The 12,148-nt window shown below is 47.8% G+C and overlaps 1 long non-coding RNA gene across 2 annotated transcripts in view; it reads right to left on the reverse strand.

Moving 5' to 3' along the window:
* The window catches only part of LOC115937121 (uncharacterized), a 275,150-nt gene continuing 263,002 nt past the window's right edge, over positions 1-12,148 (reverse strand). The window contains exons 7-8 of one of the 2 annotated variants that reach the window (XR_014147283.1): positions 9,821-9,975; positions 1-37 (exon numbers count right to left, since the gene is read on the reverse strand). This is a non-coding gene — a long non-coding RNA (uncharacterized LOC115937121). Of the gene's footprint in view, positions 38-703; positions 5,939-9,820; positions 9,976-12,148 lie in introns of those variants that run through there. The other variant, XR_014147282.1, reaches the window with a different exon arrangement.

Raw genomic sequence — 12,148 nt, forward strand, 5'->3', positions numbered from 1 at the left:
TAAATACCCAGTAGATCTTGCCGCCTTTAAATCAAAGCTGCTTAAGAAGAAAAGAGAAGCTTTAGAAAATATCTAACCCACAGCAAACCGGTATAACGCGTCGTTATTGCCTCCAGTGTTTAGAAGGCAGTTACAGAACCACCAGCACCCTGACACGCATGCGTGAGCGCGCACATACACAACAGTGCCCTGGTTTGGATCCAGTACCACTTTTTGGTCTTTGAACAGTCTGGGGTAGGAGGGAGACTGAGGCTAGGCGGGATGCCCACTTGGGATGAGACTCCTAACTTCAGGGCTGTGGTTCCAAGGAGTCGAGAAAGCCTGTGGCAGGCCGGGCATCACCCCCGCGGCCTGCGCGCAGCCCCTTGCCTTTCCACGGCATGCGCGTCAGCCTCATCTCCAAGCACCAGCACCTGCCTTCTCTGCTCCAGGGCTTTCTCTGACCACAGACGCCTGCTTTCCCACCCGTCTGGCAGGCCAGAAACAGCAGAGCACGAACACACCCCGGGCCAGCAGCCCTCAACCAACAGCCAAAGGAGGAGCACATAAACGCCCAGGCTCCCTGGCCCTCTGAACAGGACTACTCTGAGGCAGACGTTCCTGCAGGAGAACGAATGTCTGCCAGGTTTCCCCATTGGGGATGAAGCTCAGTCGCCTACAGAGCTAACCGCTTGATAAAGCAGCTCCGGTGGCGGCCCCCCCTTTCTGGTTTTATCCCCCCCATCCCCCACCAGTGCCTCCTTGGCCTTCCGAATAACTTGCTGACTGCAGGGCTGGCTTACGGAGGAACGCAAACTCATACAAAGTTCCAGCCTTCCAACCACTCGTCTCCCCCAAAACACAATCTGCCCCAATACCTTGGGGGGTTGCTTGGGGCTCCTTGGTTTTAGAACCTGGACCCGGTGAAAACACAGAACCCCTGAGGGAAGCCTCAGGTCGAGCACTGTGAGCTCTTTATATCTTAATGAACAGAAAGGATTTGACAACAAGAGGAGGCCAAGAGCCTGGGTCCCGGGACAGGCAGAAAGAGGATTTGGGGCAGGCGGATGGGGCATGGGCGAAGCAAGGGGCATATCGCTCCATCCTCTTCCCGGGGTTTGGAAGACGCCTGCTAGGCTGTCATGCACGGCTCTAAGTCAGATCAGGACACTGCAGACGAGGCCGATCACCCTGATTTCACTACCAAGCCCTGGTCTCGCTCTAAATCTTGGGTTCCTCACCTTCAGCACTGAAATAATAATAACACCGACCTCTGAAGTTTGTTAGAATTAAACGAAGCATTCCACATAAAGCGCTAAACCCAGTGCCCGGCCCCTCGTAAATCTCACTGGGACTTCATTCTGAACGAATACTTTTTTTTTTTAATGATTCTCTTTATAGTTTTAAATAACAGAATTAAATCTCGAACTTTGGATTTGTCCTCCTGACCTGCCAAGGATCCAAGGTCAAAGGAAAGAGGAACACAAAAAGTCAGAGCTGTTGCTGTTTCTAGCCGCCGCCCTCACCGCTCCCCCTCCCCGGGTTCAGGGGCGAGCGTGTGCACACACCCAGCCCTGCTGACTGTTCCTGACCGTTTCCTTCCTGAGCGGTGGCACTGCAACCCGGGGGCAGGGCATGGAGGGACAGGAATCTCACGTGCTTTGAGAGATGCACAGCAACAGCAACCCAAACAAATGGCAGAGTGCTCCTGGATGCCAGGTTCAACTCTCCTGCAAAAAGCGCATTTATCCCACATCCTCTCCTGCTCGGCTCTTCTTCGCCGCGTGAGCCGATCTGTGGCGCCGGCAGCCGTCCAGAGCCATTTTTCAGGCACTTTGCAGCAGATGTGATCGTTATAAAATGCACCATCAGAGGACGATGGTATTTATTTGTTTTCCTTAATTTCAATTTTTACTAGCTTTCCTTTAAAGACAGCAAGGCGCAGATTGCGCCATAAACTGTCAGATTCCATATCTTATGAGGCTACCAATTTCCTAAAATGTGAGATGATTTAAATTTCCAATCAAACGGACAGATAGGAAAATACATTGCAGCTCCGGTAGGAGTTGTAAAGCTCTCAAGCTCTGTTTTGCCCCTTTTAATCTTTATCAGCACAGAGTATTGATATGGACATAGAGAAAATAATTGCATGTGCAGAATGAGCACCAGTTCATCAGAACCAGGTGGGGGGTCTGCTGAAAGTAATTCTGGACTCCTCACCAAAGACCCCCTTTTTCTCCAGTCCCAGGGGGCTGAGACTGACAATGTGCTCGGTGTGATGTCAAGAATCAAGAAGATCGTGCAACCTGCCGGTTAAGAATTAGTAGGCAGAATGGCTGGAATCCTGCCTGGAACGTAATTTTGGAAGCCGGCCACATCAAAACTAATACATTTGCAAAGCCCAATCCAGACAATTAGGATAAGTCCTCTGTGGGCCACGTAACAGGTGACACTCGTTTCTCACTGTTGTTGCTGTCCTTGTTTGCTTGTCTCGGGTTGGTGGTGTGTTTTGCCTTTGGACGGACGAGATGCGGGGAGAAGGTAGGACATCCACCTTGAGCGCACGATTTCCCAGATGGAACCATTTGCCTGGCAACTTTAACACCTAGAAGCTTGCCTGGTGCTGGCAGATAAGGATTTGAATGTGAGTAGTGGAGCTTAGGAGACGGAGGGGATGGAAGGGGGGGAAAGGGGGTGGAAGGAGGGAAGCGAGCTAGAATATAATGTGTCAATAAGCCAGGTTTCACTGTGAGCACCTGAGGCTCTGTCCTGCTGGAGCCTCTGGGGGGCTGCAGACAGCAAGCCTCAGAGCTGCCCTGCTCCCCAGAGGCACAGAGGCTGGGCTTTCTACCCACAATTCCTGACTGAGAGCGGCGTCTGGGGTCATTAGCTCTGAGGGTGGGGCCAGACCCTGCGAGTCCACAGAACATGCCCTGGTACCCGCAGAGGAGAGGCTACAAACTCCCCTCTTCGTGGTGTACCCTGATCCAGCCACGGGCCCAGCTGGTGGCTGGGAGCCAAAGCAAGCACGAGGAGAACCCAATTCCAGTAAGAGCCAGCAGCCCCTAAAAAAAAGTAAATGGTACTACACACATGTGGTGATGTTTTGCTAGGCGCCCTGTTGTGGGCCCGGTGAAGGGTCCTCTGAGGGGATTTGCAATGCCTATCACACCATCCAGAAAGGAGCTTCCAGCTCAGCGGTGTGATGGGCTTTGGTGGGTAACAGGCATGGAAAAGCAAAGGCCTCCGGGGACGTTGGGCTCATTAAATGCAATCCTGTCTCTCCTTCCTTCACTGCGGAAACACATAAGCCAAAATCTCCCCAAAGCCCTAAATTTGCAACCATAGTCATCTCTTTAATTAGTGTGTCTGGTTCACTTTATCTGCAAGCATGGGAGCTTTTTATAGCCCTTTCCCATATCTGTGCAAGGTGTCAAAGAATCCTGAAGACCCAGCGGGGAGAAGTAAGAGGAAAATGCTCACTCAGGCCGATGAGCACTCTACTGCCCTTTCTCTAGGTCACTGAAAAGGTAGCTAAGCTGCTCAAAACTGAAGGGAGGGGCGCCTGGGTGGCTCAGTAGTTAAGCGTCTGCCTTCGGCTCAGGTCATGATCCCAGGGTCCTGGGATCAAGCCCCACATCGGGCTCCCTGCTCCGCGGGAAGCCTGCTTCTCCCTCTCCCACTTCCCCTGCTTGTGTTCCCTCTCTCGCTGTGTCTCTCTCTGTCCTATAAATAAATAAATAAAATCTTAAAAAAAAAAAACTGAAGGGAGCATACGCTGGCAAAGCACTGAGGCCAGAGGGACCACAGGACCAGATCTATCAAAGCAGAGGCAGCCTAAGTAGTTTGCGGAGTGAATACAGGGTATGACCTAGCAGATCCTCCCATCAGAACCAAGGCCACCATTCCCAGGGAGTGTTGGGGGCTCACAGTTCATGGCCTGGTTCTGCTTAGCAAATGATCTTAGCGAAAGGGGCTGCCATGCCAAGGATACCTCCCCTCCCTGGGAGTAACCCCTAGTTGGTGTAGGGTACAAGCCCCTTCCACCTTGCCTCATTTGGGTTTCTCTGAAGGATGCACCAGTTCCAGAGCTCCCTTTGGCTGGGCCATGGGTTGCAAGCACACACTCCAGCTGCCTTCCAAATGCTAAGAGCACTCCCCAGTGAACTTCCTACATGCAAAGTGCTGCTGTAGGGTCTACGTCTTGGGGAGTCCCACCTAAGGCAGCTGTACACCATGGATACTGTATGAAATGGCAGATGTGCTGGGGCCCTGTCCAGGTGTTTCTGGAAAGCACTGTGTCAAGGAAAATGTGCTCGGGGCAGAAAAGACACATCAAGGGTGGTTGGGAAGGCCCTGAGCGCCTGGCATTCCCCCGTATATCGTCCCACAGTGTCTCATCGCATTCTGAAAAATTCGTACATTGAGAATGTTTGGAAATGTGAGGGCATAAAGGTTTAAATTTCTGCACTGTGAAATAAAGAACTAGTACCATAAAAAAGGTAACAGGACAAGTGAGAAACTGGGGAAAGGATCTGTAAATATGTGATAGACAAAGCGGTAATTTTCTTCCTATATAAAGAACTTGTCTTGAAAACTAATAAGAAAAAGACCAACAATCCAAAAAATAAAAAAGGACAAGGAGGGCGAACTGAGTTGGCAGAAAAACACATGATAAAATAGTCTTTTCACCTATAAAAAGATATTCAACCTTACATAAGAGAATGCAAATTAATACTAACGTGTGATGTCATTTTCACCTCACAGATGAATCAAAATCAAAAAGTTGAATAGCATGCTGGGTTGGCATGTGTGTGAAGTAATAGGTATTCTCATAAAATTCTGGCAGGTGTATAAATTGGTACAACCTTTCTGGAAGGCAAATTGGCAGTTTTAAATCCATAGACCCACTGACTCAACAAGAATCTGGCTCTTCTAAGGGTTTATAAATCCAAAATGTGTACAAAAGCACACATACAGGATTATTCATTTTAACATTGTTTATAGTAGCAAAAAACCGAAAGTCATCAAAATGTTCATCATCATAAGTAAATGTATAGTAAACCCATGAATACAATACTCTTTAGCCTGGCTCTGCCCTGCCCACTGGGCAAAGGATCAGTTCCAGGAGCCCAAAGGACGCTGAGGTCAAGGGAGCTGACTGTTCAGGCTGTCAATCAGGCACAGCCCGCCCCACGCACCTGACTTCTTTCCTGGGTTTGGTCAACTTGACCATCCCACTGGGCAGCAGTCCTGGATTAAAAACCGTTCTGCAAAGTGCTGTGTTCCTTCTGATAAACATTGACATCAAAACACATTTTATCACCACTTACATTTTAACAGCTCATGTAATTAGTTGCTCTCACTTTAAGAAAAAATTACTTCTATTGTAAGTGTAAATTGTGATATTTAATTTTTGGATGTTCAAACCAATCCAAAGGAATTCTTTTTCCCAGTAATCTTTCGTCGGGGAGTTTATCAAATAGCTTTCAGTCACAGAATGATTTAAAAGCAAATCTTCCCTAGGTTCATCCTGTTTGTTATGGTCTGAGGCGTCTTTATTCGCAAGGGTTCTAAGGGTTTTATATAATCTGTGTCAGCCATAAATTTCTGTGTTAAGGGAGCAAGAATCTTTGCAGCAAAGCTCTCTTAAAATGTTTTTCAAGATACTAATTTCTGAAAAGCAAATCAGAACTTGCAAACCTCAAAGCCTCAGAGATGTTCACCTGCTTCTTCTCCACAGGATTCAAAATTCTTAAAAAGCCCCTGGATGTACTTCGGAGACAAAATTCCAACGGTAGGAGAAGAGGAAGGCACGATTCCAATGATCTGTGTCCACTGTCCATCCACTAAAGCCTGCTGTCCCTTCCACAGACGGGCTTGGGGATGTGTTTCCTAGCAGGTGTCATTTACACACACACGTTTTCCCAATTCTGTGCTACACAGATTTCGTGGTACTCTGCAGAAAAGTTGCCAAGGCACAGAAATTCAGAATCACACATCCGGAACTCAGATCCCCGCAAACCTGGATTAGGCACCCCCCCCCCCTCACTGATGCAACAAGGGACTGGGGATGAATTGTCCCCGGCCCTGCCCATTCATTTCAGGTGTCCAGACGACCTAAGAAGGCACAGGGATGTTTCTTTATTCCGTGGAGCTCTTCAGATAAGACGGGGTAGGGAACCCTGTCTTTTGGAGAACTGAGAAAGCATCCTCATGGTACACAAATGAACTAATGCACCATCAATCACGGGCGGCGTGTGAAAGGACCTTGAATCACATGCTGCATTATTCTCGACTGTAACCTGCATATTGTTTGTAATTGCTCTCACTATCTGCATGAGCGCATATACTTGCTCAGAGTTCAGATAGCAACTCCTCCATCAGGCCCGTTGGCAGCCGGGGAGCCAGTGAGTGTTCCTGGCAAGGCTGCTCTCTTAGCTGTGCCTTGATTAATACCTTGCTCTGCCAGTCTCCTGCTCTCCGGGCCTCTTCCCTCAGGCACTTCCCCCCTCTCCCAGCACACTTTCCCACAAAGCCCTTGCTCCCTTCAACCCCGGGGCCAGGAATCAGCTGGGAGGCCTGGAAGCTCTAGGCGGAGTCCACGCCCGTGCTTCACGCCACAGGAAATGAAGTGAGCGTGCAGCCCCTGGCAGGGAGCCCGCCTCTGCTTCCTTGGGCTGATGTATCCTGGGAAGCCGGGCCAGGGACTGGTGGGGACGGCCTGTTTTATTAGGAGTCCAGGCTGCGACATGGAGCCCATCCAAGGCGTCTTTCACATGTCCTTGCTACTCCTCTAATAAACCAGGATTAACCCTCGGTATAAAGCACTGAGCTGCAGAAAGCCTATAAATTCTCTCTAGAACCTTGGCCCTAAAATGCTGGCCTTGAGTTTGGCAACCCCAAAGCTCAACAAATGAGCAGCCACTTGCCTGCCTCCCCTCCCCACGGCATGGGGCACACTCAGCAGGAAGCAGGTTTATAAAATGGGTGTCCCGGTGTGGGATACCAGCGTGGGTGTACTGGACGTGGCTCTGGAGCTGTTAAACCAACCCTTGTTTTCTAGGGCAGAGTCTCCTTTCCCCTCCCCGCCCCCAGCACGCCCCCTCACTCCTCGCCAGGGCTGGCTTGGGGCGAGCAAAGCTGAGCAGTTCACAGCCTCCCAGGCTCAGCAAGACTCCATGCTTGGTTTCATGCTTTGCGGCTGCCATCTTGAAATTCTTACAACTCTGAATGAAAAGCCCTGCAATTTAATTTTGCAATGGGCCCTGCAAATGATGGAGCCAGTCCTGCTCTTGGGCTTTCTGGCTCCTGACCCAGAGGAAGCCATGCTGTGCAAGACCACCTCTCCTGGAACCCCTCTTGGGTTCTGTGTTTTGCAACGAGCGCCGTGGGCTTTCCAATGTGGGGGTGGGCCAGGTTCTCACAGCCTCACGGCGATGCCTTTCTTTGTTGCCAAGGGCCCCTTGACAATATTTTTAAACCACCACAGAAATTAATACCTACTGACTGATTAGTCAACTCCAAACCCTGCTCTGCGGACTTTGTGTGCGTTTTATCGTATAATCCTCACCACAGCACTGTGAGGCAGGCACCATGATTACCCGGTTTTAAAGGTAAGGAAATGGACTCTCAGAGAGTTCAATTTGTCTCAAATCAAACTCAGATGCAGTTAACTCCAAAACATGTAGTTTTAACTGCTAGACCATACGGCTTGATTATAAAAGGAAAATACGTTCTCCATTTCATTGGCAGTGAGAGTCATAATTGATGTGTCGATTGACTGTGAGTACGAAGATGAAGGCTAGTTGGAAAGAGTAAAGTAATACAAAAACAGTCTCTTTTTTTGCCCCACCCAGTCCACAGGAGAATTTAAACTGATATTACCAGCATGCCATAAAGAAACAAGGATCTCCTGTAATTTTTTTTCCTGTTCCCTTTGGCCTGGGTTTTACTTTTAAGGATGTTGGCTTGGGGGGACCGTGCGCACTTCTGGCCCTTGGACTGTGGGATTCATTATCCCAAAATGGCTCGCAGGCCTCAGTGTTGGATATCTTCTCAAATGCGTTCAGCAGACCAAGGATAGGCCCAGAATCCAACATCGTGGAAGTTTCCACAATTATAACCACCATCATCTAAGGACCAAAGCCAATGTTGATTCACTGCTATGAGCTGGCCAGTTTATATATATATATATATATACACATCAACTTCTTTAATCCTCACACCCACCATATAAGGGAAGCATGATGATTGTAATTTTATAGATAAGGACACTGAGGCCCAGAGAGATGAAGTAATTTGGTGAGATCACCTTGCTGGTAACTCTCAGAGCCAGGATTTGAATCAAAAGTCATGCTCTTAACCGCCACACAATATGAAAGCTGAATGTCCTTTGTCATAGGCGCAGTTCTGAGGACAGACATCTAGAGATTAATCATCAAGAGTAGAAGGTCTAGTGGGGACTCCTGATCCTGCAACCACAGTGCCCTTCTCTCTCGACCCCCCTCACTGACACACCACTGGCGGGATGTGCGCTCACTGGGAATGAGACCCCACTGGACACAGCTCAGCCAACACCGGGCTCAATGGTTCTTTATCAATCTTCATTAGATGACAGATGTCCATGACTCAAGAATATCATCTTCCTCAATTTCCTAACTGGACCTACTGGGGAGTGATAACCAATTAATCCAAGGGAATCTAGGTCCTGACAGAGATTGCTTATAAAACCATTCACGTAAGGATAGAATTCAGAAGTCAATGGAGAAAACATTTCATGAATCCCAATACCTCTCATTTAATTTCTTGCTGCACTACGGAGAAGGTATCAGTATTCCCACTGTACAGATGGGAAAGCAGAGATTCAGGGAAATTTAGTAACTTGCCTGAAGTCCCAGACCATTAAAATAAAACCCGGGGTCTAAACCATGAGCTGAGGAACATCTCCAAGTCCTATGCCATGAAGCCCAACAAGCCCGCAGCCTTACACAGAAGGGCTTACAGTCTTCTCTCTCGGCATGAACTGTGCTTCCAAGGCGGTGTGTAGCTCGCTTCCAACCCTCCCGGCCATGGTATCCTAATAAATACTGGCTACTCACTGAGGTTTTCTTGCCCCTGAAGAGGTCCCTGAAGAGGTTCTACACAAACCTTTTTTTCTCCGAACTATATCATACTAGTTCAGAATCATTTTAATGGGACAATTTCACGTTTACAGAACATAGTAATAGCAACTTACCTTCTGCCAAACCCATCAATCTTTTTTCTTCCTTTCCTTCCCTCTAATTCTGTGACTGTGGGAACTGATTATGCTTTAGAAAAAGCATCGCACTAGATATCATTAACTTTGCAGCTGTAGAGGTTACTGTGCACCACAGAAAAGCATAAAAAGAGAGCTGGCGTCCCTCCTTCCGTCCACTCACCACCATCACACAGAAAACACCTGCGAGCGCACGCGCTCACAGGCGCGCGGATGCAGGTGCTCACAGGCGCATGCGCCCACAGGTGCTCGGATGCACGCGCCCACAGGCGCACGGGTACCCACTCACACACGTGCACACAACCAGGCGGAGCCCACCAAGTACACACACCTGCACAGACACACGTGGGTATGCTCCCGCACGCGTGCACACACAGACCTCCACATACAAACAGACGCAGACGCGCGCGCGCACACACACACACACACACAATTGGCTCACTCCCTAAGACTCCCTGACCAGGCGTAGAGGTTCTTGGAAAGCAGACTGTTCAGGTAAACAGTGTTCTTTCTGGAAATTGCCTCTGCCCTCTCTACTCAGACACACCCCCTCTTTGCTGGAAGCCAGCCTCAGGGACTTACCTGGTGTATTTTATTAAAACAAAGGCTGCAGTCACTTTCCAGCAATGACTGCGATGTGACTCCACATTGTAAGCAGAATTTTATTTATTTACTCAGCAACACTGTTTTATCCACTGACAACTTTTTTCAGACACGTTTCCCGCTTTAATCTAGATCTGGAATTATAAAAATCAAGAGTGATTTATTACTTGGAAGTGACAATTTTCTTTATAAAGGAGTCACCATGCTTGGAAAGAAGTCTCTTAGTGCATACAAAACATGGCTATTAACAAAATTTATATGCCTGGCTCTTCAGGGTCCTCCTTACCCCATAAAGCTTGCGGGACGATCACTATTGAACCCACAGAATTATAACTTAAGGTTCTTCTCAATAAACAAAAATGATGCCGAAAGGAACGTCTGACTTGAAATCAAGAGTTAAAATGTGTTGAGTAAAATTAATTGCTTGAGACAAAGAAAAAGGAAAGTTGCTTCAGAAGGCAATCGGAAATTCCAAAGGCAAACTCAAGGAGGAGGAAATAGATGTGATCTGCAGACCTCCAAACGTGGGGTGCCCTGGAGTCTTTTTCTAAGACTTGCCGTCTTGAGGCTACCTCTATACCCAGTGTCGAAATCTCCTTCTCTTCCTTAGCTGCCAGCTGGCCCCAAGGTCATCAAGCAGTGCTAAATATAGGCCAGCCTTTTTTTTTGTTTTTTCCCTTCCTGGGAAAATGGTATTTTAGTCCAGAAGAAAGCCAGGCAATTGACTACTTTTCCTGGAAAGCATATGTGTCTAATTCTTAATTTTGCAAGAACCAGGCAGCGTAAATTCAGTTTATTAAAACATGAATTTAGCACATTTGCTGGAGTGGTGATATTTATCCCTCCTGAACTTTAAATTATCTTGGATGGTGAAAGAGATCTTTAATTATGTATAGACACAGGACGACAGAACACAATGCACAGGGTTTCTTTTTATATATGTATTTCCCAAGAGCAAGAAAGTGATAGGTTAAGCATTTAATATTCTTGCAGACTTCATTTTATTTCCATCAAGTTCTGGAGTAAGTAAAATTTTCATTTTGGCATTAAAAAAAAAAAAACTCCACTATATGAAATACATAGGTTTAAAATTGGCCTGATGTTTTTCCACTGGATTCAGGAGACTAGGAATTCACAAGAATAGGCTTTTCCAATTTTCCATGGCATCTGATTTTACATCTGGAAATAGCCAGAGAGGAATAACTGAACATGTGTGAAGCACTGGGGACTCTGCCCAAAACATTTACATACAGCATCTCATTTTGAGCCTCACACAACCCTGACAGGAGTGCCATTATTCTCTTTTCTGATCCTACCGCAATGATGGAGTTAGAAACTTTAACGGCCAAATACTCAAGGTCTAGAGAAGTTAGGCAATTTGACCAAGGTTTCACCACTAATAAATGCAGGGATGGGAACTAGAATTCAGACTTGCCAAATCCCAGATCAGGCCTTTTGGACCACACTTACCATTGGAATCCAATTTTTCAGTAGGGCTTGGGGATCACTGGCAACATCCAGTAAGAAATTAAAAAAACAAAACAAAACACTATTTATTTATTTGAGAGACAGAAAGAGCACCAGCAGGAGAGGCATCGGGAGAGGGAGAGAGAATCTCAAACAGACTCCAACACGGAGTACGGAGCTGGATGTGGGGCTCAATCCGAGGACCCTGAGATCATGACCTGAGCCAAAAGCAACGGTAGAATGCTTAACCGACTGAGCCACCCAGGTGCCCCCGGTTTAAGAGATTTCTTAACAGAGGACTCTTGTGGTGGTGCTGGAGAGTTATCCAGGCCTTCTGAGGAGTTCTGGAGTAAACCTCCAAGGACCTCCCTCACCCAGCCTCAAGCAGCGCCTGGGGTGAGGACACACAGGAACTGCCTCTCCTCTAGCTTTGACCTCCCCGCCAATCCCAACTACTCAATGTGACTACCAGAAGGGCCACGCTGGGCTGATGATTCCAGGGTCAGCGAGCAAAGGTCCCCTGAGTATTGGCCACCCACCGTACGAGGGCAGGGAATGGGAGTGTAACTTCAGGGTCAATGCCATGACTTTGCTTTCCATGGTGTGTTTGTGGCCTGAAAGTGCACATTGTTTTATCAGCCTGCCTTCCTGTCCCAACTACATCTATCGCACATCATTTTGCCTTCAGACGATGGGTTCTTTTTTTGGAGTGCAAATCTTTTTTATTTGGCGGGAGCGGGGTCGGGTGGGGTCTGGGGGGGTGGGGTGGGGAAAGGTAGCACACTGTGTCAATCATACTCATTAAAACCTTAATTCCACTGCCTTTATCAGATTCTTTCT

This window comes from Leptonychotes weddellii, chromosome 7 (genome assembly GCF_054177405.1).
Source record: "Leptonychotes weddellii isolate Sample4059 chromosome 7, ASM5417740v2, whole genome shotgun sequence".
NCBI classification, from domain to species: Eukaryota; Metazoa; Chordata; class Mammalia; order Carnivora; family Phocidae; genus Leptonychotes; species Leptonychotes weddellii.